Here is a 27,468-nt window from a genome sequence, read left to right as displayed (position 1 = left end):
CAAATATAGCCAATAAAAAACTATTTAAGTATAGTCACTACTGTAATGTAGGAAATCTGGTTGCTAATTTGCGCACAGTAAGGTCCCACAAACTGCAAGGAGTAGGCCATTTAGCCCCTCAAACCAGTTCCACCATTCAATGAAATCATGGCTGCTCTGTGACCTAACTCCCTATACCTGCTTTTGCCCCATATCCCTTAATACCTTTGATTGATTAACAGAAATCTATCAATCTCAGATTTAAAAATAACAACTGTTCCAGCATCAATTGCCCTTTGCGGAAGAGAGTTCCAAACTTCTACCACCCTTTGCGTGTAGAAGTGTTTTGTAACTTCACTCCTCAAAAGCCTGGCTCTAATTTTTAGGCTATGTCCTCTAGTCCTAGATTCCCCAACCAGCGGAAACAGTTTCTCTCTATCTACCCTATCAGTTCCCCTTACTAACTTGAAAACTTCGATTGTTCCCCTTAATCTTCTAAATTCCAGGGACTACAACCCTAGTTTGTGTAATCTCTCCTCATAATTTAACCCTTGGAGTCCAGGTATCATTTAGTAAATCTACGCTGCATTCCCTCCAAGGCCAATATATCCTTCCTAAGCTAATGACCAGTTAATTAGTTTCTGCTGATAATGGTTGAGGGATAGAAAATGGCCATGACACCAGGAGAACTCATCTGTTCTTCTTTGAAATATTGCCATGCCTAACTGAAAGGGGGTAGAGAGGGCCTCAGGTTAACGTCTCTTCTGAAAGACGGCACCTCCGAAGTGCAGCACTCCCTTCAGTACTGCACTCGAATGTCAGGCTAGACTTTGTGCTCAAGTCTCTGAACCCATAACCTTCTGACTCAGAGGCGAAAGTGCTATCATTGCACCACAACTGACATCAGATGATCTACGGGTCCTGCTGTGCCTTAATACTCACACAAGCTTGTCTTTTGCATGGGGGTGGAGCTATGTTAATGAACAGAATGTTTCAGCTTACGTATCTCCGAAGTGGTGCAAACAAATGAGATTCACTTGTACTGGAGTTTCCGCTTAAAACGGGCCTAAATCAGTTAGACAGGAATTTCCGTGGAAAAAACAGTACAATTCCGCTCTTATGCCAGTTGTCCCAAAAAGTTCCAGGATATTCCGGACCTACGATTCCACCTTCAAGCTCCCTATTGAAGATCTCTGCTGATCATGCCCCTTTCCTTCCCATTGTACTATCATGGTAGAATCTGATTTGGGAGAATTAATAGTAAACACAGGGCCCGTGGAAATGCTTCCTTTACAACTCAGTTGGCAACTGCTTTTGAAGGTTTTAATTCTTGCTCTCCTTATGCTAGATTCAAACAGCGAGAAGGCCAGGAGTCGAGAAATCTTGACTTGGCCCTCTTTCACTTCTGATTCTCGTTCTTTTCTTTTTACTTCTGCTTTTCTCTCCCCCTCTAATTCAATTTCTTGCTTTTTCTCTGTCCACTCTCTTTTTATCTTCCCTTTACTCACTGTTTTGTTTTATGTCTCCTACTTGTCTTTACAACAGTCTCTTTATTTCCTACTATGTTTGTGCAGCTGTGGGGGTGGGGGGAGCCTACAAGGGCTGAAAGGGAGCGGCTTCTAGGCAGAATAAGCTCCGAGGGATCTGTGGGAGAAGGCTGCTGAATTCTTTATTTTTTTGCTGCAGAGGCACTTTTCACCCTTGAGCACATCACTTTCCCTGATGAATAGTTGGTGCAGCTTTCCTTTACCATCTTTTCTTGAACATACATCTGGCAGGTATTGTAGTCAATTGTCTACAGGTGGAAGTTGTTGCAGAAGAGTGAGAGTTGCTCATCTGTAAAGCACAGGGAATGGGAGGAAGAATGATTGACACTGGAAACCACAGTAGTATCATTCAGGCAGATTAAAAATAATGGAGTACCAATTCTGGCTCCTCCCAAATCATCACCATGCCCCCATTAATCCCAAATCTTCATGCTCATTCCAACCACAGTTTGAGAGCCAATGGTATATGCTATTATTTTTATATAAATTCATGAGATCATAAACCCCTTTAAGGTAAATGTAGAAAACCGAGCTAGTTGATCGGATCAGAACGCTATTGTTATCAGACCTACAACATTCTATAATACCGGCCATCTTCTATGTATGGTTTCTAGTGATGAAATTCCACACATACTGCATGCTATTAAATCTAACAAAAGTTAAATCCATAAAAAAACTATTTTGTTTTTGATAGCAAAGTAGATTTGCATTTTTGTGCAAAGCTATTAAGTAGGGCTAAATAATTAGGATGTTAGGCATACCCTATTGGATGTTGTATAATGGAATTCAAGAATTTTAAAAAGTAATCCTCATAAGTCACAAGTACAGAATGAACTAAAACATTTCTAGATTATTTTCAAGCAAAACAGCTTCTGTAAATTCAGGATATTTAATAAATGTCCTCCTTGTGCCTTGTTGGATAAGTGAGTAAAAGCCTGTTTCATTTAAATTTTACAATTACTGCAAGACTGATTCGTTTTCAATAGATATTTTGAATTAGATTTTGTACTTTCAAATGTGGGATATATATAGTGATCAGATGTTCAGTAAATAATCCATTATCTGAAAGAATTATTGGAATGTTTATATTTAGCAATTTTCTAGCAGCATGATCCAATTTTCTAGCAACTTTATAAATCATGTTTTTCTTTTCAGTGAAAAGCCACAGATTATGTTGAAGTTGTAATAAATACATGATGGGATAACCTAGTTGCTCGGAGCCCTGAAATGTTACGGCAGGTATTAATGTTAATAAAAGAAAATGAATTAGTGCAAGCTGAGAAAAAATATTGTGCATGGAGGGTCTAAATATCAAATTGCTGAAGTTGTGGTGATTTTACTTATACTGTAGTAAATAGCTCCTATAAGGAGCACAAGACTATACTGAGTCAGGAACAAAAATTAAACTTCATACCTCCAGACTCAACTATTTTAACGCTCTCCAGGCCAGCCTCCCATCTTGCACTCTCCATAAACTTGAGCTTATCCAAAACTCTGCTGTCCATATCCTAACCCGTTCACTCATCACCCTGTGCTTGTTGACTTAAGTTGGCTCTCAATCCAGCAACATCTCCAGGGCCTGATAATCTACATCCTAGGGTACTTAAGGAAGTGGCCCCAGAAATAGTAGATGCATTGCTGGTCATCTTCCAAAATTCTATAGACTCTGGAACAGTTCCCATGGATTGGAGGGTAGCTAATGTTACCCCACTATTCCAAAAAGGTGGTAGAGAGAAAGCGGGGAATTAGAGACCGGTAAGCCTGACATCGGTAGTGGGGAAAATGCTAGAGTCCATTATAAAAGATGTAATAGCAGAGCACTTGGAAAAAAGTGACAGGATCGGACAAAGTCAACATGGATTTACAAAAGGTAAATTGTGCTTGACTAATCTACTGGAATTTTTTGAGGATGTAACTGATAAAATAGATAAGGGAGAACCAGTGGATGTGGTGTATTTGGACTTTCAGAAGGCTTTCGATAAGGTCCCGCATAAGAGATTAACGTGTATAGTTAAGGCACATGGGATTGGGGGCAAGGTATTGACTTGGATAGAGAACTGGTTGGCAGACAGAAAGCAAAGAGTTGGAATAAACGGGTCACAGAATCACAGAAACCCCACAGTGCAGATAGAGGCCATTTCGGCCCATCGAGCCTGCACCGACACATATCCCACCCGATCCCCGTAACCCCTACACCAACACATATCCCACCCTATCCCTGTAACCCCACGTATTTAATCCCCCTAACACTAAGGGTCAATTTATCATAGCCAATCAACCTAACCCGCACATCTTTGAACTGTGGGAGGAAACCGGAGCACCCGGAGGAAACCCACGCAAACATGGGGAGAATGTGCAAACTCCACACAGACAGTCACCCGAGGCCGGATTCGAACCCAGGTCCCTGGCACTGTGAGGCAACAGTGCTAACCACTATGCCACTCGTTTTCCGAGTGGCAGGCAGTGACTATTGGGGTACCGTAGGGATCGGTCCTAGGACCCCAGCTATTCACAATATATATAAATGATCTAGACGAGGGAACTAGATGTAATATCTCCAAGTTTGCAGATGACACAAAGCTGGGTGGGCGTGTGTGCTATGAGGAGGATGCCGAGAAACTCCAGGATGATTTGGACAGGTTGGGTGATTGGGCAGAAGCATGGCAGATGCAGTATAACATGGATAAATGCGAGGTTATCCGCTTTGGTGTCAAAAACAGGAAGGCAGATTATTATCTGAATGGCAATAGATTGGGAGAAGGGGAAGTGCAACAAGACCTGGGTGTCCTTGTGCACCAGTCGCTGAAGGTAAGCATGCAGGTGCAGCAGGCGTTTAAGAAGGCAAATGGTATGTTGGCCTTCGTAGCGAGAGGGTTCGAGTACAGGAACAAGGATGTCTTGCTGCAGTTGTACAGGGCCTTGGTGAGACCGCATCTTGAGTATTGTGTGCAGTTTTGGTCACCTTATCTGAGGAAGGATGTTCTTGCCATGGAGGGAGTGCAGCGAAGATTCACCAGGCTGATACCTGGGATGGCAGGAATGACGTATGAGGAGAGATTGGGTCGATTGGGCTTATACTCGCTGGAGTTTAGAAGAATGAGGGGGGATCTCATTGAAACTGATAAAATTCTAACAGGACTAGACAGACTAGATGCAGGAAGGATGTTCCCGATGGCCGGGGAGTCCAGAACCAGGGGTCACAGTCTAAGGATAAGGGGTAAGCCATTTAGGGCAGAGATGAGGAGGAATTTCTTCACCCAGAGAGTGGTGAACCTGTGGAATTCTCTACCACAGAAGGCAGTAGAGGCCAATTCATTAAATATATTCAAGAAGGAGTTAGATATATTTCTTAAGGCTAAAGGGATCAAGGGATATGGAGAGAAGGCAGGGACAGGGTACTGAATTTGGATGATCAGCCATGATCTCATTGAATGGCGGAGCAGGCTCGAGGGGCCAAATGGCCTTCTCCTGCTCCTATCTTCTATGTTTCTATCTCGATTTTAAAATTCTCATCCTTGTGTTCTAATCCCTCCATGGCCTCGCCCCTACCTATCTCTGCAACCTCCTTCAGCCCCACAACCCGCTGAGATCTCTGAGCTCAAACATTACAGAACTTTGGCCTAGAAATTCAGTGCCCTTAGCACCGATTTTGCGGCGCTAGAGGGCCTAGCGCTGCAATTGGCGCCGGTTCCTAAATTGCCTGGGGCCCTTCCGCGGCGGTAGACCGGTAGCGCTGCGCCGGCACCGATGACGTCATCGGTGTGCGCAGCGTCCCGGTTGCCGTGGTAACCCGGCCCCAAGCCGAAATTCAGTTGCGGCCGCCTCGCCAGTGGCAGCCGCAACTAAGACTCCGGCAAACGAGTGCTGCCGGAGTCTGCGCCGGCGCTTTAAGGAGGCGCGGCGGCCGGCCGCTTTCCCGCCGGCCGCCTGCCCGCAGCTCCCTCCCCGGACTTCTCCGCCCCCCCCCCCCGGAACAGATGCAAGCCCGGCACTTGTCCGAGGTGCCGGGCTCATTTTTGAGGAGATTTGCGCGGGCCGCGGCCGGGTGCAGGCAGCTCCTCCTTAACGGAAGGAGGAGGCCTGCACTTCCCCAGCCTGCCGCACCGCATCGTGTGCCGCAGCGCCGGAATTGCGGCGCGAAACGGCAGTTAGCGCCCTTTTCCAGGCGCTAAGACCCTTCAGTAGCGCCGGCAGCCGTTTGGGCGCGGCGCCACTGAATTTTTGGCGCGCGCAGGGGACTTAGCGCCGGCACTAATTTCCGGCGCTAAAGCCCTGGCTAAGCCAAAACCCAATTTCTAGGCCTATATCTGTGTTGCTATATGGGCTATATGAAGCAATCATGCAGGGAAAAACATTTATAGTATAATGTAGAAATTGTGTAGAATTGAACTCATGTCTTGTTTAGTTTTAAATTGTGCATTGAATTTATTTTTGAATACAGGGTTCTTTCATTTGCTGGTCCAAAATCACTTGCTTATGTTGTGGATGATTAAGAAGGCCACAAAAAGCAAACAAAGCACTGGGGTTAATTTCTAGAGGGGTAGAATTGAAAAGCAGGGAAGTTATGTTAAACTTGTATAGAACCTTGGTTAGACCACACTTGGAGTACTGTGAACAGTTCTGGTCTCCATATTATACAAAGGTTGTAGAGGCACTGGAGAAAGTGCAAAAACGATTTACTAGAATGATACCAGAACTGAGAGGTTATACCTATTGGGGAAAATTGAACAGGCTGGGGCTCTTTTCTCTAAAAGAGAGAAAACTGAGGGGTGACCTGATAGAGATTATGAAAGGGATTGATAGGGGAGACAGAACTAGGGGCCACACATATAAGATAGTTACTAATAAATCCAATAGGGAATTCAGGAGAAACTTCTTTACCCAGAGAGTGGATAGAATGGGGAACTCGCTACCACAAGGAATAGTTGAGGCGAATAACATAAACACATTTAAGGGGAAGCTAGATTAACACATGAGGGAGAAAGGAATGGAAGGATATGTTGATGGAGTTGGATGAAGAAGGGTGGGAGGAGGCTTGTGTGGAGAATAAACACCAACATGGACCTGTTGGGCTGAATGGCCTGTTTCTGTGCTGTAAAAACGATGTAATACTCTGTAATGATGGCAGCAAAAGCAAAGTCGTTAGCAAGCAAAAAGGTGGCACCACCAGTCTGCCTTCCTCATTCTCTGCCATTTCTACCTGAAATCCAATTGAAGCAGTTCTTGAATTTTTTACCCAGCGCAGTGGAATACAAATGATAAAGGGCATTATTATGTATATTTTTAAACTGTGCATATGTCAACACTCCGTGTACATACAGCAGTTAATATATAGCATGGTTTTGTTTAAGTAGAGCAGGGTGCAGTATCAGTTTCTGGTGGTGAATGCACATTGGCAGATTTCCCAGGTTACATTGGCTACTTCATAGAATCATAGAATGGTTACAGCACGGAAGAAGGCCATTCAGCCCGTCGAGCCCGTGCCGACTCTCAGCTAGTCCCACTCCCCTGCCCTTTCCCCATAGCCCTGCAATTTTTTTTCCTTCAGAATCAACTTATCCACGATTGAATCTGCCTCCACCACCCTTTGCGGCAGTGTATGCCAGATCTTAACCGCTCGCTGCGTGAAAAAGATTTTTCTTACATTGCCTTTGGTTCTTTTGCCAATCACCTTAAATCTTTGTCCTCTGGTTCTCGACCCTTCTGCCAATGGGAACAGTTTCTCACTATCTACCCTGTCCAGACCCCTACTTGCATCAGCACTCTTACGTTAGGAGTGCAAAATCGAGACTAACACAATAAGTTATTAATCTTTTGAAGTGCACCAGTCTTGAGGGTTAAAGGGAAATCCTTCCAAATGGGAAAAAACACATAATGTTCTGTATGTTCTTATAAGAGGAGTATGGAGATCTCAGCTACAGTTAGAAAGTCTATACTCCGCAGCAAGATCACCTTGTCTTGTTTTGAAGTTCTGTCACATCAAAGTGGCATCGAATTAAATACTTCACTTTTTGAATGGTTCTGCACTGATTGCAGCAGAAAGGTGTACTATGATGGTTTAACTGGTTAATTTAGCATAGTTTAACCCATATCTATTCATGAAAATATTGCATAGAGATGATATTGTCACATTTGATGCATATTTCAGTTGCCTTCATACTTTTTTTATGTAGGCTGAAAGGATGGATGGGCAACCTGCTTGCAGTTTTACATCCATGCCTCACTAAACTAATCGCTCGGAGGTGCATGAAAATAGCCAGGAACAATTCTCTGTCCAGGTTTTGTTCCCTCTCTGTGGGAAAGGACCTTGCAATCATTTCCCATGGATGATCAGGAACTGAGTGGAGTGGGCAATTGAACTGCCTCCCACCACTCTACGGTGTCATTAGATGGTTCCTGACCTGCTGCACCATACTGACTCCCTATTGAACAATGCAACTGCAGCATTTAAATATTTCACTTTAACATTTTTTTGAATTATAGTTCACTTGTCCGAAAAAATAATTACGCAGAAAGCATAATTATTGCTTTCCGAGTAGATTTTTCTCACCCTAATATTTGTTTTAGTATTTGGAAACCTGGCACCAAAATATCATTAAAAAATATTCTTTCACTTTTCTTCTTGCGCTCCAGATGGAAGTAGAGGTATTTGTCAATGAAAGACTTTCCAATTCCAATTCCAATTCAAATGCTTTATTGGCATGAAAGTTTACAGAGAACCATATTGCCAAAGCTTACATAGCAAAAAGGTACAGTTTTCCAACATTCTGTAGGTGTCAATCGATTTGACATTTGTTGGGTACATACAATATTACTTTTAAACAATATTAATTTTAAACAGTCTTTCTACTTCATTTGGTACGTTCAATATTAATTTTAAACAGTCTTAATTTTAAACAGTCCTCAGGTTGTGACATGTTGTTACATATTTGGCCCCAAGGTATGGTCTGTCTCCTTCTCCCAGGACTAATCTCAATTTTGACAGGTCATCCAATTCCTTGAAATCTGGGGTTGTTTGGCTTAGCTTGTTGAATAATATGTTTCTTGATGTGTTGAATTTTTCGCATTTTAGGAGGAAATGCATTTCTGTTTCAACCTCGCTGGCCAGACATTGATCGCATATTCTATTCTCTCTAGGCTGCCAGGATTTCTTGTATCTGCCTTTTTCAATTTCCAGTTGGTGGTCGCTTAGTCTGTGCCTGGTGAGGGTCTGTCTCTGTTTTGTGTCTCTGATGGTCGTGAGGTAGTCTGCCAGTTTATATTCTCTTTTTAGGGCCCGGTAACATTCTAATCCGCTTTGGCTTTCGGTTATTTTGTTCCAATGTTCCAGGTAGGTTTCTTTGCATTGTTTAATGATTTGGTTCACTCGGATTGGTGTTTGGACGGCTGTGTTGGTCTGGGGCTGGTCAGGGTCCGGCTGAGTACTTAGTTTCAGTAGCAGCTGACTCAGGGGACTCTTTTCTGGGTTTAGCTCTTGGGTCTGAAAGGCTTTGAAATGAAGGGTGTCTGGGGAGCTAGATTTGAGGTGATTTAGGAAGTTTAGTGCTCGTTTTTGGATGTTTATTATCAGTGGGTATCTGCCTAGTTCGGCTCTGCATGCATTTGTTGGCGTTTTTCTTTGGGTGCGAAGGATGCTTCGGCAGAATTCTGCATGTAGGGCTTCTATTGTGTGTTTTTCCCATTTAGTGTAGCTTTGGTGATTTAGCGGGCCCCATACTTCACTACCGTACAGTGCAATGGGCAGGATTATGCTGTCAAATATTTTGAGCCAGATTTTGATTGGGATTTGGATGTTGTAGAATTTTCTTTTTATTGCATATAGGGCTCTTCGGGCTTTTTCTTTTAGTGCATTCACTGCTATGCTGAAGCTCCCTGATGCTGTAATAGTTAGACCAAGGTAGGTGTAGCTCATAGTGTGTCCTATAGTGGTATCACTGAGGGTAAACTGGTATTTGTTTTCCTGACATCTGGGCCTTTTTTGAAAAATCATGATGTTGGTTTTCTTTAGATTTACTGTTAGAGCCCAATTTTGGCAGTATTTGTCGAGTAGGTCTAGTTGTTGCTGTAATCCCTGTTCTGTGGGAGACAGCAGAACCAGGTCGTCCGCATAGAACAGGGATTTCACTTCTCCATCCAGGAGACGGAGACCTGGTGACTCGCTTTGCTCCAGCATGTCTGCTAATTCATTTATGTATATGTTGAACAGGGTCGGGCTCAAATTGCAGCCCTGCCGGACGCCTCTTCTCTGGGTGAAGAAATCGGTGCGTTTGTCTCCAATTTTGACCCCGCATTTGTTTTTCAGATACATTGATTTAATAAGGTCATAGACTTTGCCCCCTATTCCACACTGAAGAAGTTTATAATAGAGCCCTTCGTGCCATATAGAGTCAAAGGCTTTCTTGAAGTCGATGAAACAGGCGAATATTTTCCCATTTTTTGTTTGGTGTATATGTTTTCCAATGAGGGTGTGAAGGGTATAGATATGGTCGGCGGTGCGGTGTTTTGGAAGAAAACCTATTTGGTTTTTTCTGAGGATATTATGTTTGTTAAGAAAATCAAGTAATCTACTATTTAGAATACTGCAGAATAACTTCCCTAGACAACTGTTGACACAGATGCCGCGGTAGTTATTTGGGTCTGATTTGTTTCCACTTTTATATATGGGGGAGATTAGTCCTTGGCACCAGATATCGGGAAAACAGCCTGAACGTAATATGATGTTGAATAATTTGAGTACCGCACCCTGCATCTCCATATTGCTGAACTTGAGCATTTCATTTTTGATGTTGTCTGGGCCACAGGCTTTCTTTAGGTGGAGAGATTTTGTTTTTGTGGCCAGTTCTTTCCATGTGATTCCAATGTTTATTTTACAACAAGATAAACACATCTTACACAGATAATGTATTGAATGTTTTTTCACCTGTGGTGATAAAAATGTGGGGCTCAAATCACACACAAGTTTAACAGCTGCACAACAAGAGATGTATCATACTGAACAATGACAGGTTTGTTTCCTTCCTGGACAGCAAGGATGTGATTACGATATGTTGATGATTTAAATGGTGTAAGAGAGAAATTAAGAAATGGGGGAGGGGGCTACGAATAGAGTTAGCAACTAACACATGACATGGATTAAATGATATTGTTACATGAAATTACATAAGGTACTTGTGATCTTGGAATCTTTTCTTACACTTGATGCTATATTGAATTATGGTTACTTCAGGTTTCAACTACATTTATCTATTGTGTTAAAATGTAGGCTCTGGCTGAATTGATACTTAAAACAACAATCCTTAAAAGCGCAGAATGTAAGCCAAAGTTAGCTGGAAGAGGAAAAACAACAGGCAAGTCCTCCGTGTGCCTGTGTGGTCTGCAGCAGACTATGCCTTTGGTAGCTGGTTAAACAATGGACCAAAATATATGTACACAAATATATTTACACATAAATATCAACGCTGTCTCGTTTATCGAGTTTAAAATATAACCTCTCTGGTTCCCAAAGCATACAGTAGAGGAGATTTGTGAAGCTGCGAGTTACTGCCAGTGTCAAGTACGTACAAATGTCTTTTTTGAATAATGTGTAGCTGAGCTCCATTTTAAAATTGTGAAGTTGAAATTGCTACATAATTTTGTTATAAAATTAAGGGAGAAAGTACAAAATTTCAGATAGTGTGGCCTTTCCCAAATCATCCTGTCTGCTGTTTATTATCAAGTTAGAATTGTAGTCTCAAATGTGCCAGGAGCACTGTATTCCGAGTTTAGTCAATATTTGGAGTATCTGGGACCCCCACTACAACACCGCCACCTCAGAAATGGGTCTCTTTAGAGCACAGTACCTGGCACTTCTGCAGCTTTTATTATCAAAACTTCAGAATTCTGTTTGTGGTATGTTTGTTTCTCTTATCACCTCTGGTATTGCCAAGAGTTTAACCCTTTGGATGCCTGAACTTTAGTGTCTAATCAAGATATTTTACAAATACATTTATTATTATTCTGAGCAGCTGTTATTTTTTTTAAAAAGCAATCTGTTTTCTAAGTTTTCATCCTGGGGATGCAGAGCAACACCATATAATCTCCAAACAAATTCCAGTTTCAATTATAACAGTGAACCATTTAAAATGTAAAATAGAAGTTACAACACAGAAATTGGCTATTCAACCCAGCCAGTCTATTGGTGTTTACCCTCCATGTGAACAGTAGTCCTAATCTAATTAACCTACCCTGTTTCCATATCAACCCCTATTCCTTAGCCACCTAGCCAATATAATTTTGAATGTTGACTTAGTTTTTGCCTCAAACACTAACTCTGAAAGTGAATTCCACAGCCTCACAACTCTCTGTGTAAAGAAGTTTCTCCTGGTCTAAATCATTTACATTTACATTTAATGTTGTATCTATGGCCCCTCATTCTTGGCCCATCAACTATGGAAACAATATGCTTCTGTCAATGCATTACTTTCCTGCATTTGATTCAAACAGTGTTGCAGTTGATATTCTAAAAACTGAAGTTGTTTTATGCTGGCATTTTGAATCTGTATTAATTTTAGATTGTGATTTTCAAGCTGATGCAGATGAAAAGTTAGTAATTTTCAACTTTAAAATGTGATTCAAAAGTATACAAAAAGTTCAATAGGCATAAGGAGATGCTAGAATATGAAAACGTATGGCACTTTCTGGTATGTAGACTGATAATTATATCAAATTAGTCACACAACTCCTCTAGACCTGTTGAACCTTTTCAGTATTAAATGTTTAAAGCCGCATTCAAAATCTCTCTCTGCCTGACACCATCTATGAAACAATTTTACGTGCACTTCTAACATAAATATTAGGAAGCAAATTTCAAAAAGATGCTGGAAACCACAGAACGTTGTTTTCGAACTACAATGCTGCATTGTTTTATGATCAGCAGAGGAAGGCTGTTTCAGTCCTTCCAAGGCTTTCAAAAATTACAAATAGATGCTGTCTATTTCACATTATGTACCTCAGAGGTAACCTGCTTGCTGTAAATTAGTCGTGTGCCTCAACATGACATCTGTTTCCAATACTTAATGTTGCTATTCTATTGGTAGATTGCACCTGCCTAAAAGAATTTGAAGAGCTGGGAAGTTTCAGTCAACTAAAAGATGTAGTGAAAACAACATTGTACATAGTGTTTAAATAGGAATAAGGAAGGTTTGCTGGTTGTACTTCAGTTTGAACAGATCATTCTCTGTAACTGATTCAGGTTTGTGAAGTTTAATATATATTGTTAGTACTGTACTAATTTATTTTATTGTATTTATGTTTTTCCTTTTACTTATATACCCACTAACAATGTAATTTCTAACTCCTGCTATTACCAAAAATGCTGCGTACACTGTAAATCATTATGTAGCGCATTCTCTTCAGGGATTTCTAGAATGTGTGTAAGAGATGTGGACAATGTTACTGTCATTAACATAATGGGTAAATCTTTATTTCTGAGTAACTTTAGGCTTTCAGATTGGACAGAAAGGAGCAGGTCACCAGAAACTCAACTCACACCAGAGTTTTGCCTTCAGACTCTTTGCTTGAGTCTTAGCAGACAAAGAAATGACCAAGTGGAAACTGCCATTTTGCTCATGTTTAAAATAATTTTAGTAAAGGGAGCCCTAACTTACAGCAGAATGGAACTTGTTGGAGTCATGGCAGGTGATGTACTAAAAAAATAATGAAAATATCTAATGTTACTGTGGGTATTTCAGCTATCCTCTATAATGTCAATCAAGAAATAAGAGAACCACATGTGTGTATTTTTTGATGTGTGAGTTAATTGCTAGGGTAGTACATTTTGGGCATAAACACTTTTATGCCTAGTCTTGCTGTACTATCTCTGCAACTGAAATCTGGACAATTGTCAATGATAAAGGGGGAAAATTCGTTTGATTAGCGCCTCCCTTTAGCGCCCTAAGAGGGCACTAACAGGGCGCAAAGCAACTAGCACCTGAGCACGGCGATGTTTGCGCTGCTCGCAAAATTGACCAGACATTTTGCGGTGGCGTTAAACACTACCATCACGATCTCCTGCACCCGCAGATCATGACGTCAGTGGAGCGTGCAACACCCCGGTAGCACCCCGGACCGGATATTGAGTAGCGCCCCCTGCCTTTCCGCCTGCCGCTAGCAATGACAGGTAGAGGGGAACGTTTTGCAGTCGGGAAGGGGCTGGGGGAGTGCTATTTAAAGGCGGCCGCTTCCTGCCTTTTCTTGTTGGCAAAATTTTTTGTACACGCAGGTTGAGAGGGAGAGAGACGTCTGGAAAGATTTAACACTGTCCTAAGGAATTTTGGCTCTCAGCACCACTTTTGAGGTTCCTAAGCGCCGAGCTCTTTCCCTGGGCCTCTCCATTGGTGGTTCCAGCACAATTGATGTACAGGTCTCTCCAGGCCGAGATTCAAGGCTGCAATGAGCAGGGTGTGGCTGGACAGCGACATTGACCCTTCCCTTTAAGAACTGGCTGGCGCCAGTCTGTCTGTGTTCCACTGCTAACTGACATCACCTGAACTTCGCCAGCGCTCTGAGGTGCTGCCTTGCTCCTCGGCATTAGCGCCTTAAGACAGGTGTGTAGTGCCTGATTTAGCGCTCAAATCACCTCCAGGGGCGATAGAGGCCAAGTTTGCAGTCAGAGGCGATAATTAGCGCTATGCGCTAAACTTTGCGCCCGGCCGATAATAGCGCCCTAAATGGGGCGATACCAAATTTCTCCCCCAAAGTACTTAAGGGCTCCAAGAGGCAAAATTTTCCATTATCCAGGAGCTGAAAACTTTACCTGGGTGCTGGGATGTTCCAGCTCCTGTTAACAAATTCTCTATGCATAGGAACATAAGAATTGCTGTATGAAAAAAGACTATGGTCCATCTAGGTGGAAAGCTTTGGGAAGCATGGGTACAGAGTTATCTGTATCTCCTAAGCAAGCTATATCTAATATTCGTCATGTCTCAAATTACACATATACCATATCCCAAAATATTATTTTCTGAAGGTTTGGTAAAGTGTCCCTAGGGTTGGTAAAGTGTCATTGGGGTTGGTAAACATTCTCTGCTTCCACTGTCTCCCTAGGGAGCTTGATCCATAGATTTATCACTCGCTCAGTGAAATATTTCCACAGATTAGTTTTGAACTTACCCCCTTTCACGCGCAGGCCATGTCCTCTGGTTCTACTGTTCTGGACAAGGTGAAACAGCTTGTCATGGTCTACATCAGGGGTTCTCGACCTTTTTGCTCCTGAGGCCCCCCTCCAGTGTTATAAAAATTCTACGGATCCCCTGTAACACTACACAAGTATTTTTTCTGTATAAAATTAGTTATACAATTAAACACCTATTTATTATTTTTGTTTTACTTAATTATCATGAAGTTGACACTGTCTCCGAGGTTGGTAGAGTTCTGTTGAAGTTAGTAGACTGTTGCCGAGGTTGGTTGAGCTTTACTGAAGTTAGTAGACAGCCACGAGGGTTGGTAAAGTGTCCCTAGGGTTTGGTAAAGTGTCCCTAGGTTTGGTAAAGTGTCCCTAGGTTTGGTAAAGTGTCCCTAGGTTTGGTAAAGTGTCCCTAGGGTTTGGTAAAGTGTCCCTAGGGTTGGTAAAGTGTCCCTAGGGTTTGGTAAAGTGTCCCTAGGGTTGGTAAAGTGTCCCTAGGTTTGGTAAAGTGTCCCTAGGGTTTGGTAAAGTGTCCCTAGGTTTGGTAAAGTGTCCCTAGGGTTGGTAAAGTGTCCCTGGGGTTTGGTAAAGTGTCCCTGGGGTTTGGTAAAGTGTCCCTAGGGTTTGGTAAAGTGTCCCTGGTGTTGGTAAAGTGTCCCTAGGGTTTGGTAAAGTGTCCCTGGGGTTTGGTAAAGTGTCCCTGGGGTTGGTAAAGTGTCCCTGGGGTTTGGTAAAGTGTCCCTGGGGTTGGTAAAGTGTCCCTGGGGTTTGGTAATGTGTCCCTAGGGTTTGGTAAAGTGTCCCTGGGGTTGGTAAAGTGTCCCTAGGGTTTGGTAAAGTGTCCCTGGGGTTGGTAAAGTGTCCCTAGGGTTTGGTAAAGTGTCCCTGGGGTTTGGTAAAGTGTCCCTGGTGTTTGGTAAAGTGTCCCTAGGGTTTGGTAAAGTGTCCCTGGGGTTGGTAAAGTGTCCCTAGGGTTGGTAAAGTGTCCCTAGGGTTTGGTAAAGTGTCCCTGGGGTTGGTAAAGTGTCCCTAGGTTTGGTAAAGTGTCCCTGGGGTTTGGTAAAGTGTTCCTGGGGTTGGTAAAGTGTCCCTAGGGTTTGGTAAAGTGTCCCTAGGGTTTGGTAAAGTGTCCCTGGGGTTGGTAAAGTGTCCCTGGGGTTGGTAAAGTGTCCCTAGGGTTTGGTAAAGTGTCCCTAGGGTTTGGTAAAGTGTCCCTAGGGTTTGGTAATGTGTCCCTAGGGTTTGGTAAAGTGTCCCTGGGGTTGGTAAAGTGTCCCTAGGGTTTGGTAAAGTGTCCCTAGGGTTTGGTAAAGTGTCCCTGGGGTTGGTAAAGTGTCCCTGGGGTTTGGTAAAGTGTCCCTAGGGTTTGGTAAAGTGTCCCTGGGGTTGGTAAAGTGTCCCTGGGGTTGGTAAAGTGTCCCTAGGGTTTGGTAAAGTGTCCCTAGGGTTTGGTAAAGTGTCCCTAGGGTTTGGTAATGTGTCCCTAGGGTTTGGTAAAGTGTCCCTGGGGTTGGTAAAGTGTCCCTAGGGTTTGGTAAAGTGTCCCTGGGGTTGGTAAAGTGTCCCTGGGGTTTGGTAAAGTGTCCCTAGGGTTTGGTAAAGTGTCCCTGGGGTTGGTAAAGTGTCCCTGGGGTTGGTAAAGTGTCCCTAGGGTTTGGTAAAGTGTCCCTGGGGTTGGTAAAGTGTCCCTAGGGTTTGGTAAAGTGTCCCTGGGGTTGGTAAAGTGTCCCTAGGGTTTGGTAAAATGTCACTAAGGTTGGTGAGATATCACTGGAGCTGATAGAGTGCTGCTGAGACTGATGGTCCTCTTGTTCGTAACTAAAGAGCTGAGCGGTGCACTCCCGTTGGGACTGGATGCTTTCTCTTTGACAACATGGTGCACCGATGACCATGGGCCTCTGGGGCCAAGCGGCAGTTTTCGGTTCCTCACGTCCTGTGTGGGGCCGGGCCGGGCCCAGGGAATAAAGTGTTGCTGTGCTGGTGTTGATCAGGGGTGGAAGGTAAAACTCTGTGCCCTTGATACTGTAACCTTTGGGAATTGACATTAAATTGACTTTAAATTGTGCGGTGGAGAAAGGGAGCCACTGGCGGACCCCTTGAAACCTTCCCTCGGACCCCTACAGGCCCCTGGACCCCTGGTTGAGAACCCCTGGTCTACATTATCTAGTCCCTTTGGAATTGTAAAAATAGCAATCATATCACACAGCAATCATAGCACCTCTCAACCTCCTCTTTTCCAGTGAGAGCATTGATGCGCCTCAATAACTTCAAGGCTCAAAATTAACTGGATAAAACAAGGCTTTTATTAGCAAAGAAAGATGCCTGTGTCTTCACCTAGCATTCTGCTGTTCTGCTGCAAGACAAGCCTGGGCTTGTCTTAAGTAGGGCCAGGTATGGGCGGAGCCGACACACCCAATGGGGAGAAAGGGGGCGGTGCACTATATACAATACAAGGTAAAAACACAGGAGCAGGCAATACAATATATGTAGTTAAATACAGAGTCTGATGAATGACATATTTCATCACAAGCATGTCCAGTTTACATAATTGCTCCTCATAATCCAATTCCTCCATCATTCTTATTGATCTCTTCTGTATCCTTTCGATAGCAGCAATATTCATTTTGTACTGAGACGATAAGAACTGTACACCGTATTCTAAGTGCGGTCGCACCAATGATTTATAAGGTGGCAAGATTATCCCACTATTTCGGCTCAATATTAACTTTTTAATGCACCCCAATATCTGACTTACTTTACTCACAGCCACTGAGCATTGCTGCAATGGTTTCAATTTATTATCAATCAGGACCCCCAGATCTCTCTAATTTTCCATGCACATTATTTTATTTCCATTTAAGTAGTAGTGCATTCTTAGATTTTTTGTTGTCCCCACGTGAAGTACGTTGCATTTCTCTACATTGAATTTCATCTGCCAGCTGTCCGTCCAATTCTCAAGTATATTCAAGTCCTCCTGTAGCTTATCCTGTTCACCTTTGCAGTTTACTACCTTCATTAGCGTTGTATCATCTGCAAATGTAGCCACGGTGCTTGTGACTCCGAGCTCCAGATCCTTTATATGGTTGCATCATGAGAGCTGCAGTTTCCACTTCGCTCCTTTGAATTGCAATACCAGGAGTTCACCACAACAACCTGTAATACTTGACGATCAGGAACAAAAGTTACAAATAGCTTTTATTGTTTGGGCTTTTACAGTAGATTTTTCCTGGATTAAGTGTCACTGGCCATTCCCTTAAGTAAACCTTGTGACCTCTAGAAGCCAGAAAGTGCTTTTACCTGCCCAATATCTAGGCCTATGTAGTGAGATTCAGGAGTTGAACTGAGTCACTTTGGTTGGTTTATTGGAACATACCACATCCCACCACATAATCCGCTCATCTTTGAGAGGCAGGAGAATATACACTCAGTTAGGCTGAGGTTTAGTCTATGGATCAATGCACAATTTTTTTTAACGTTAAACAAATAACTGAACAGTATTCATTACAAATAGTTACGATCCTGAAAATCAGCGAGGGTTCTGCCGGCCTCCTGCTGTAACTCTGGTGGGAGACCAGCAGAGCCCACTGGAAAATGTCAGGGACCTAGTTAACTCCCTTAAAGATTAAAAACTACATGCCAATTTCCAACTTAACTTGAATATCATGTGAAATCACTTGTTTTTAATTAAACCTATGAAACTCCTGTAATGCGTTTGGGATGTTTTACTACATTTAAAGGCTGCTACATAAATACAAGTTGTTGTGTTGTTATTAAAATGTAGTTGTCAAAAATATAGATGTTGAGACATAAATTTAAGGATACAACCAATTAGTATGGTTTGATTTGTTGATATCTTCCCTGAATTACCAACAATGTTAATTAAAACAAGATATTTTACCCTGTCGCTGATGGTGGCCTGAATTGTAAAGTGAATAAGGCAGTCCTGTTGCATCACTGGCACATTCAAAGGTAGCAGTGTTCCCGATGATAAATATGAACACTGCTGAGGAGGGGAGTACGTTTTTTGATCGTTGGCTTGTATAGCCTCTAATTAATGTCTGGAAGTCTGAAATAAAGTTGCAAATTATACTTTTGAAACAATCATACACAAGTGAGCTTATGTGTATGTTTTTTCTCCTGTAGTGTCTGTTGTTACATTTTTTGGGCTTTTGCGCTAATTTTCCAATAGCGTTCAACGCCAGCAACCACTCCCGTAAACAGGCCTTGTATCCCTAATGAAACAGAGAGTGCTTTTACCTGCCCAATGTCGAGGTAAATGTAATGACATTCAGGAGTTGAACAAAGAACACTTGCCACTATACTCCAACTTACTTGCCACCATCTGATTTCCTATACATACTATCAAACCGAGGCTCAAGCTATAAACCAAAAAACAAATTTAGCTAACAGTAAACAGGTAAATGAATAATATTCTATACAATAATATATTTACAGCTATTCCAATCTTTAGTTTCCTCAAAATGTCATGTCATAACCAAGAACTTTTCCCTGAGGTACCTCTCTGTAAAATGAATCCTTGAAACACAATCACTTGCGTCTTATGTGGCAAAACCCTACCACAAGTATCTTCACTAGCTTCAGATTGACCGAGTTAAATTCAGCCACAACTATATATCATACAAAATCCTTTGAAGATACATTAAGCCCGGATTTTGCGGTCAGCGGCGAACAAACGGCGCTTGCCATTCACTACACTTACACTTGCCCACAGAATTTCTGTGGGCTTTTACACTGCAACTTGCAGTTATCAGACAGTCAAAGCAGTACGCCACCCTCCGCAGGGAATCTGAGACCTGTGAGAGCAGAGCAAGCAACTGCGTGTCTCCTCAACCAATCAGATTGAAGAATCCTCACTGAGACACGGAGAATCTAAACCAGGAAATGTAAGTTCAAATATTTAATTCAATGTGAAATCATGTACAGAAAGCAAAATAAGGAGAGGGAAGGAAAGATGGGATTAAGAGAGAGAGATAAAAGAGGCAGAAAGAAAAATTTAAAATTAAAATTTTTTTTTTTTAAATCTCTAACAATAAGTAAAATCGGAAGGAATGAGACTCCACTCTTGTATAAGTTAATTTTCAGTGCCAGTGAGGGGGTTTGGCAATAATTAAGACTTACCGCACCGTTAAAAATTCCCTTACACTTGAATGGACAAGCCCTAACTTTTTCTAGCGTGTTTAGTGGGTATCTAGTGGGTAAGTACCGCAACTTCATGCCCCTCATTTGTTTGAATGCTGAGTCTCCCGGTGAGGTACCGGTGTAGTGTAGCTTGTGCAGGAGCAGGGCAACTCGGACAGCATCTTCCTGATTTCCGTGTTTAATTGTGCATGTGCGGACACCGGAAGTTTCTGTCCGATTTACTCCTTAATAATGGTGAGTGCTGATAGCCTCACCATTATTTCTACCACAAAATCTAGGCCATACTAAAAAAATATTACATTAAAACAGTATTTCTCTCTTGTAGGATGCATGATTCAATGATCTGTGTCAAATATTTTGAATGACCTGTTATGTGGATCCCCAATCAGTCAGGCAGGCCAAGCCCATCCTGAACTATACATATCTCTGGTTTGTTTTGAGATACAAAAAATAGCCAGATTGTAATGTATATTCTATATGACTTGTAAAACCATTGTTACAGACATTTATCCTGTGTGTACTATGGCCAGCAATATAGAATAAATACATAATTCATCCTGGACAAAAATACTTCATTTTTGTCACATTATAAGCACAGTTTTTTTTTGTAGTACTGGTGTGTGATCTGCATGGCCCTACAGCCAGCATGTGTCTCTCAAGGCAGTAGCACTCCCTTCTTTACTATAAAGCAATGATTAAATGATAGTGGAAACATGAAGTTGAGCTGACCCAATGCAAGCTTTGCCTATGCCTACAACATATAAAGTGAACATGGCAGGATTTTCCAGTGGGAGTCCCTCTCCCGAATTTGAATAGGCCATAGGCACAGGGTAAAGTTGCCCAGAGAGTTTGGCACACTTGGCTGGGAACTGTAAAATCTGGCAAGGCAGCAGCTCTTACACGACTGCAGCTAGCTGTTAAGAAAAGTTGTGATTTTACAGAAAAGTGGATAAATTAATCACAATGGCACAACGGAGATATGCGGACAACATTGCTCCCTTTGATGCTGAAGTATTGGACTCTTGCTAGATACTGCGTAGTTAGAGGCTGACTGACCAATCAAAATTGGTTTATGTCGGAAAGGTATATTTAAGAAAAGAGATAATTGTTTGAGCCGAGTGCACATTCACAGAGAGAGCTGGTAACAGAGTGAGGTGGTAAGGCCTAGAAATTCGATGGCGCCAAGCTCGCCTGGGCACCAGAATTACCACTCCGGGCGGAGCCGCTTGCGCCAGCCTGATATTCAGTTTCAGCACCCCAAACGGAAGCGGGGTGCTGCTCGAGGTGCCCCGTGTCCCTCTTGGGGCGCTGCAACTGAATATCGCAGCGCAACGTGCCGCAGCGCCACACGCTGTGGCACGGCGTGCTGCGGTACTGCAGGCCTTCCTCCCCTTCTTAAAGGCAATCAGAGATCGCGAGTGCCAGCAAAAGAGCCCAGCACCGAGAAGTGCTGGGCTCTTGGGACACAGCCGGCACTGCCCGGGGGGGGGGGCTCAGGAGGCCGGGGACGGTGGCGTGAGGAGGTGCTGGCAGGCGGCCAGCAATAAAAATGGCCGCCCCGCACCTCCCCTTTAATTAGCGCCACTACCGCCGCAGGTAGGCCCCCCTGAACTGGTTGCAATCGTTACAGCAGGGGGCGTGACCAAATATCACGATCGGGGTGGTAGCGGGGCGCTGCGCACACCGATGACGTCATCGGTGGCGGCGCAGCGCTACAGGCTAACGCCGCCATTCGCGCCCCGCTAAATTTCACGGGAGGCGTGGCCAGTGGTGCTAAACCCACTAAGTGCCCTCTTTGGGTGCTAACTGGTGGCGCAGCCCACCGAATTTCTAGGCCAGAGAGTATGGCTTCTAAAATAGGAATTTAGTGCAGAGGGCGAAAAAAGGTACAAGAAGGCGAGCTGATACTATATTTAAGTAATGCAAACTTTATAGTAGAACAAACTAACGAAACATAAAGATGGCAGCATAGGAAGTGATAGTGATGTGTTATTCCCGCAAGATGTTGGAGTTTTTGAGCACTGGCTGGTACTTGGGCAAGAATGTTTGTAGGAAGTATCGCCAACTCCTATTGCTGGAGCTCAAAATCTCAGAACTTGAGAAGGAGATGGAGACAATCCAACATGTCAGGGAGGGAGAGTGTTAATGGGTAGTCACACTGATGAGAGATAGGGCACAGGCAGTGGAGGAGGAAAGATAGGTGAGTATCCGAGGAGGGGAGAAGCATGCCTGTTGTAGATCCCAGCCAATTTTCATTCTACTGTATTGAAATTACTGGAATGAAAACAGGATGAGATCTTCAACAGTTGGATATCACCCAGGCAGCAAAGTTTATATTTCAAGCCTCTATTGGGTGTGGATGTGCTCTGGAGGACTGGAAAGTGGCCAATGCAGTGCCCATTTTTAAAAAGGGAGACTCAACTAATCTGGGTAATTACATGCCAGTTAGTTTAATATTTTCCCAAACACAAATGTTAGAGTCTCTGACTAAGGAAGAAATTACCACATAACTAGATAAAGAGAAATATTTACAAGCAGCCAGCACAGATTTCAAAAAGGATGTTCGTGCTTGACAACATAGGGTTTTTTGAGGAGAAATCCAGGTGTATAGTTTACATGGACTTTAAGAAAGGCTTTAACAAGGTACCACACTGAAGAAGATTAAGAGGTATAGAATTAGGGCGAGGATAGTAAACAAGATTAAACTTGATTAGAAGAGAGGAAACAGAGAGTAGGGGCTCCATTTTGCCAGGCCCGAGGAGGCGGGATTGGAGGTGTGTGAGGTGTTAAAATCGCAAAAACTGGCAGGCGGGCCGGATCCCGCTTCCATCCCGCCTCCAAGCAATTTTCCCACATGCGAGTTTTCTGACCCCGTCTCCATCTCTTGGAGGCGGGATAGGCCCTTAAGGCCCTTAACAACCAGTTAAGTGCCTCTATAATCTCATTTTGAGAGGCTTTTCTGATTTTAACAGTTTTCCCACGTGCTGCACGCCTCTTCTGAAACACGCCAGTGAATCCTGGCAGCCTCACAAGTGGATTGCTTACTAACAGCTGCAGCTCCACCATTAAAAAGGAGTTTTCAGCAATCTTCATTTGCAGGTGGCAGAACTTTGCTGTCTCAGGTCTGGGGGAACTTTTAACAGGCCTACTCATTGTTGTGGAAGTTTGGAGCCTGACACCCATCTCCAGTGTGACCTCCTGGGAAACCCCTCTCCCCACCTTGAATGAGCGCTTCCTCAACTGAGGTATATACCAGAAGAATGGGAACCATTTTGTTAAGTCTGTGTGTTATAGTGAGAATTATTACACAGACCACAAGAGTAAATTCAACAGGTCTTCACTGGTTGGAGGTCGGACTATACTGAATACAATATTATTACACTGTGCTTATATACCGGTGTGGTCACCACCGGTATTACGTATACAGCAGCCAAGAAAGTAGTACCTTTCTTAAGGTGGACCAGGCTTAAGTTCTCTTAAGGTGGAACAGGTTACATACACCACAATCCTCCCTTTTTAGCTTAACAGTCATATCCCCAAACAAACATAACATATATACATATATAACTTCAGGTATAACAGTTCAAAGGTTCAGTCTCTCAGGAGGCTTTCTGATTCGGCTTGGATAACGCCTTTCAGTGGTCTCTGATTCTTGTTGTTGAGGTGCCTCCTCTAGTTGGTTGCCAATGTATTGGGTGTCATCATCATCAAATACGTTCTCGGCCAAGGTAGATGCTTCAGGTTCATGAACGTCTTCCACAGCTGTCTCTGTCACAACCATGGGTTCGACCCTTGCTCTCGACTCTACCAGTTGATCCGCATGACGCCTTATCACATTATGACCAATGTCTACGGTGTACATCAGAGGTCCTTGTCTGGCCCGGATTGTTCCGGACTGCCATTTTTCGTTTCCATAGCCCCTTGCCATCACTGGTTGTCCTACGTCGAAAGTTCGAGTGGTCTTGCTGTTAATATGCCGAAACTGTTTGTTTTCCACTTCCCTCCGCACATTTGGTTTTAACAAGTCCAACTTGGACCGCAACCTCCTGTTATAAAACATCATAGCAGGACTTTGGTTAGTCACGGCATGATCGGCGTTTCTATATGACATCAGGAACTTATCGACCTTGTGTTGCAGCGGAATCTGATCATCATTCATGGCCTTAATAGCCTTTTTGAATGTCTGGACAAATCTTTCAGCCAACCCGTTTGTCGCCGGATGATATGGGGCAGAGGTATAATGTTTAACTCCATTCTTCTTTAAGAATTGTTGGAATTCTTCCGATACAAACTGTGGTCCGTTGTCCGAACAGATCTGTTCTGGCAATCCGTTCCTTGCGAATATTGTTCTTAACACCGCAATTGTCTTTTCTGAAGTAGTGGTATTCATCTTGATGACTTCTGGCCATTTGGAATGTGCGTCCACCGCGATTAGGAACATGGAGTCCATGAATGGACCAGCAAAGTCAATGTGTACGCGTTGCCATGGGGCTGAAGGCCATTCCCATGGGTGTAGCGGTGCTATCGGAGGTGCATTTTGCACTTTTTGACACCCAGCGCAGCTTTTCGTTAACTCCTCAATCTGTTGGTCAATACCCGGCCACCATATGCAAGCCCTAGCAAGACTTTTCATTTTAACTCCCCCCAGATGACCTTCATGTAGTTCTTTTAAAACTCGTTCCCTTAACTTGGGAGGAATAATCACTCTTGTCCCGTACATCAAAGTACCATGGCAGACGGACAGCTGGTCTCGCCTTGCCGAGAATGCCGGTAACAGAGGATCACCCCGTGTTGGCCATCCTTTCACTGTCACCTCGTAGACTCTGGACAGCGTCGGGTCATTCCTGGTTTCTCTTTCAATACTTGCGTTGGTGACAGGTAAACACTCGATAATGGTCGAATGAAATAACTCAACAGGGTCAACTTCCATCGTGTCTTCATCTTCAGGTAGTGGCAGGCGCGACAGGCCATCAGCATTGCCATGCTGTTTCGTATCTTTGAATTCTATCTGATATTGATGTGCCCCTAAGAAAAGGGACCATCTCTGGAGACGCTGTGCTGTCATCACCGAAACACCCTTCTTAGGGTTAAAAATGGACACCAACGGTTGATGGTCCGTCAGAAGTGTGAATTTTTGGCCCTGTAGGTAATGATTAAACTTCTTCACTCCCCATACAAGGCTAAGGGCCTCCCTATCGATCTGCGCATAGTTGCGCTCAGCGGAGGTCAATGATCTGGATGCAAACGCGACTGGCCTTTCCGTGCCATTTGGCAATTTATGTGAGAGTACTGCCCCAATACCATATGGAGAAGCATCACAAGCCAACCGAATAGGCAGTGTCGGGTTGAAGTGAGCCAACACTTCCTCTGAGGTGATCAATTCTTTGCTTTTGCGAAATGCCTTCTTACAGTTTTCGCCCCAGTCCCATGGTACCCCTTTCTGTAAAAGAGCGTTCAATGGATGCAGCACCGTGGATAGATTTGGCAGAAATTTATGGTAATAGTTAATTAATCCTAGAAACGACCTCAACTGAGAGACATTCTCCGGAGCGGGAGCCTTTACAACTGCCGCTATCTTGTCAGGAGACTTATGAAGCCCCTCCCGGTCAATGACATGACCACAGTACGAGATCCGCTTCTGGAAGAACTCACATTTCTGCCGATTTACTCTAAGTCCATACTCTTTCAGTCTGTTGAGCACCAGTTCCAAGTTAGCGAGATGCTGTTCATCACCATCACCTGTGATCAGAATGTCGTCCAGGTAACATTGTGTGCCTGGAATTCCCTGTAATACCTGCTCCATGGCCCTCTGCCAAATTGCTGGAGCCGATGCCACACCAAAAACCAGCCTATTGTACCGGTACAACCCTCGATGCGTGTTGATCGTGAGGTATTGGCGTGACTCTTCGTCAACCTCCACCTGCAAGTACGCCTGCGCCAGGTCTATCTTGGTGAAGTGTTTCCCGCCAGACAGTGAAGCGAAAATATCCTCAATCCGTGGAAGCGGATACTGCACCGTGTGAAGCACCGGATTAACGGTGATTTTGAAATCTCCACAGATGTGAACCTTCCTTGGATCTCCTGGCTTATTGTTCGCAGGACGTTTCATAACGGGAACAATGGGCGTAGCCCACTCACTCCAATCTACTTTAGACAGTACCCCTGAATGTTCTAGTGCTTCCAGCTCCGCTTCAACCGCAGGTCGTATTGCATAGGGTACCGGTCTGGCTTTAAAAAATTTTGGTTGTGCATGTTCATCAATCTTGATGTTTGCCGTAATTCCTCTCAGTGTTCCCAGTCCCGGCTGGAACACCTCTTTAGCCTCATCCAATATTCTGGACAATCGTTTAGGTTTGACAGCTGTTTCCCCGGAATCTACCGTTAGTGCTTTCAAGGAGTGCCAGTCCATATTCATTTTCCTAATCCACTCCCGTCCTAGTAGTGGTGGACCTCCTTCAGGTAGCACATATAAGTCCATTACTTGGCTTCCTTCGCCCTTGTGGACCACTTCTACCTCTATTTTTCCGATGGGGTACACTCTTTGCCCCGTGTACGTTTTCAATATAATCTCCGTATCCTGTAAGGGAATATGTTGGAATAACCTTCTGTAATCTTTCTTATTCATGACCGTCAATGCCGATCCAGTGTCCAATTCCATTTTTACTTGGACTCCTGCTATCTGAAGAGTGACCCAAATTGTCTGGAGGTCTGTATCCTTACCAACGTGTATTCTTAAGCTATCCAGTTCATTACTGCTAGCGTCTGAATCTGACTTCTGTTCGGTCAAACTGTTCTTTGTCACCTTGTGTAACTTTGCATATTTTCCTTGCGGTGACTTTTTATTGCTGGTCTTCTTTCCTGACCGGCATACTTTAGCTATGTGGCCAAGCCTGCCACACGTTCTGCATTCTTGGCTTTTAAACCAACACTGGTTCTGATCGTGCGTTGTCTTTCCACAACGATAACATTTGACAGAACTCAAACCCAATTTGTTTGTACCGAGTTCCGGTGGCCGTAGCTGCATTACTGCCGTGCCTCTCACTGCGGCCTCGTGTGCTGCTGCCATAGTGACCGCCTTCTCGAGAGACAGCTCATTCTCCTCGAGCAGTCGCCTTTGTGTATCCTGTTTAAATAAACCACACACAAATCTATCTCAAAGTGCCTCTGTCAGTCCCGTTCCAAACTGACAATATTTTGCTAGCTTACGTAATTCCATCAAATATTCAGCATTGCTTTCATTTTGCAGCTGTCTTCTATCGTAAAATTTAAATCGTTCCGCTAGCATCAGCGGCGTGGGGCTAAGATGATTTTTTAGGACAGTAACAATCTGTTCGAACGTCTTATCCGCCGGTTCATCTGGTGATAACAGGTGTTTCAATTGCCCGTATGTCTTCGCACCCATTAAGTTTAGTAATGTTAGTGCTTTATCTGCCTCAGGAATTTTATTTGCCTTACAATAGTTTTGTATGCGTTCTACATACATAGCCCAGTCTTCTATATCACTGTCGAAGGCATTAATGTTCCCATGTTTAGGCATCGTAGCAATTTATCGTATTTTTAATGTTATCTAAAATGGCAGCTTCCTGCTCTTGCCGTCGTCCTCCGCCCACAAAATGGCGG

General features: G+C 43.6%; 1 protein-coding gene across 4 annotated transcripts in view; it reads left to right on the top strand.

Moving 5' to 3' along the window:
- Window positions 1-27,468, top strand: part of LOC147120530 (nck-associated protein 5-like) — a 974,633-nt gene that overhangs the window by 511,756 nt on the left and 435,409 nt on the right. Inside the window, exon 1 of one of the 4 annotated variants that reach the window (XM_085986590.1) lies at window positions 12,560-12,756. The exons of the other annotated variants lie outside the window; for them this stretch is intronic. The gene's annotated coding sequence lies outside the window, so the exon portion shown is untranslated. Of the gene's footprint in view, window positions 1-12,559; window positions 12,757-27,468 lie in introns of those variants that run through there. 4 annotated transcript variants of the gene reach the window in all.

Source organism: Somniosus microcephalus, chromosome 4 (genome assembly GCF_052327205.1).
Source record: "Somniosus microcephalus isolate GS21.2 chromosome 4, FLI_Smic_1.0, whole genome shotgun sequence".
Taxonomy (NCBI): Eukaryota; Metazoa; Chordata; class Chondrichthyes; order Squaliformes; family Somniosidae; genus Somniosus; species Somniosus microcephalus.
Note: the sequence above shows the minus strand (reverse complement) of the source record. Positions and strands in the feature narration are given on the sequence as shown.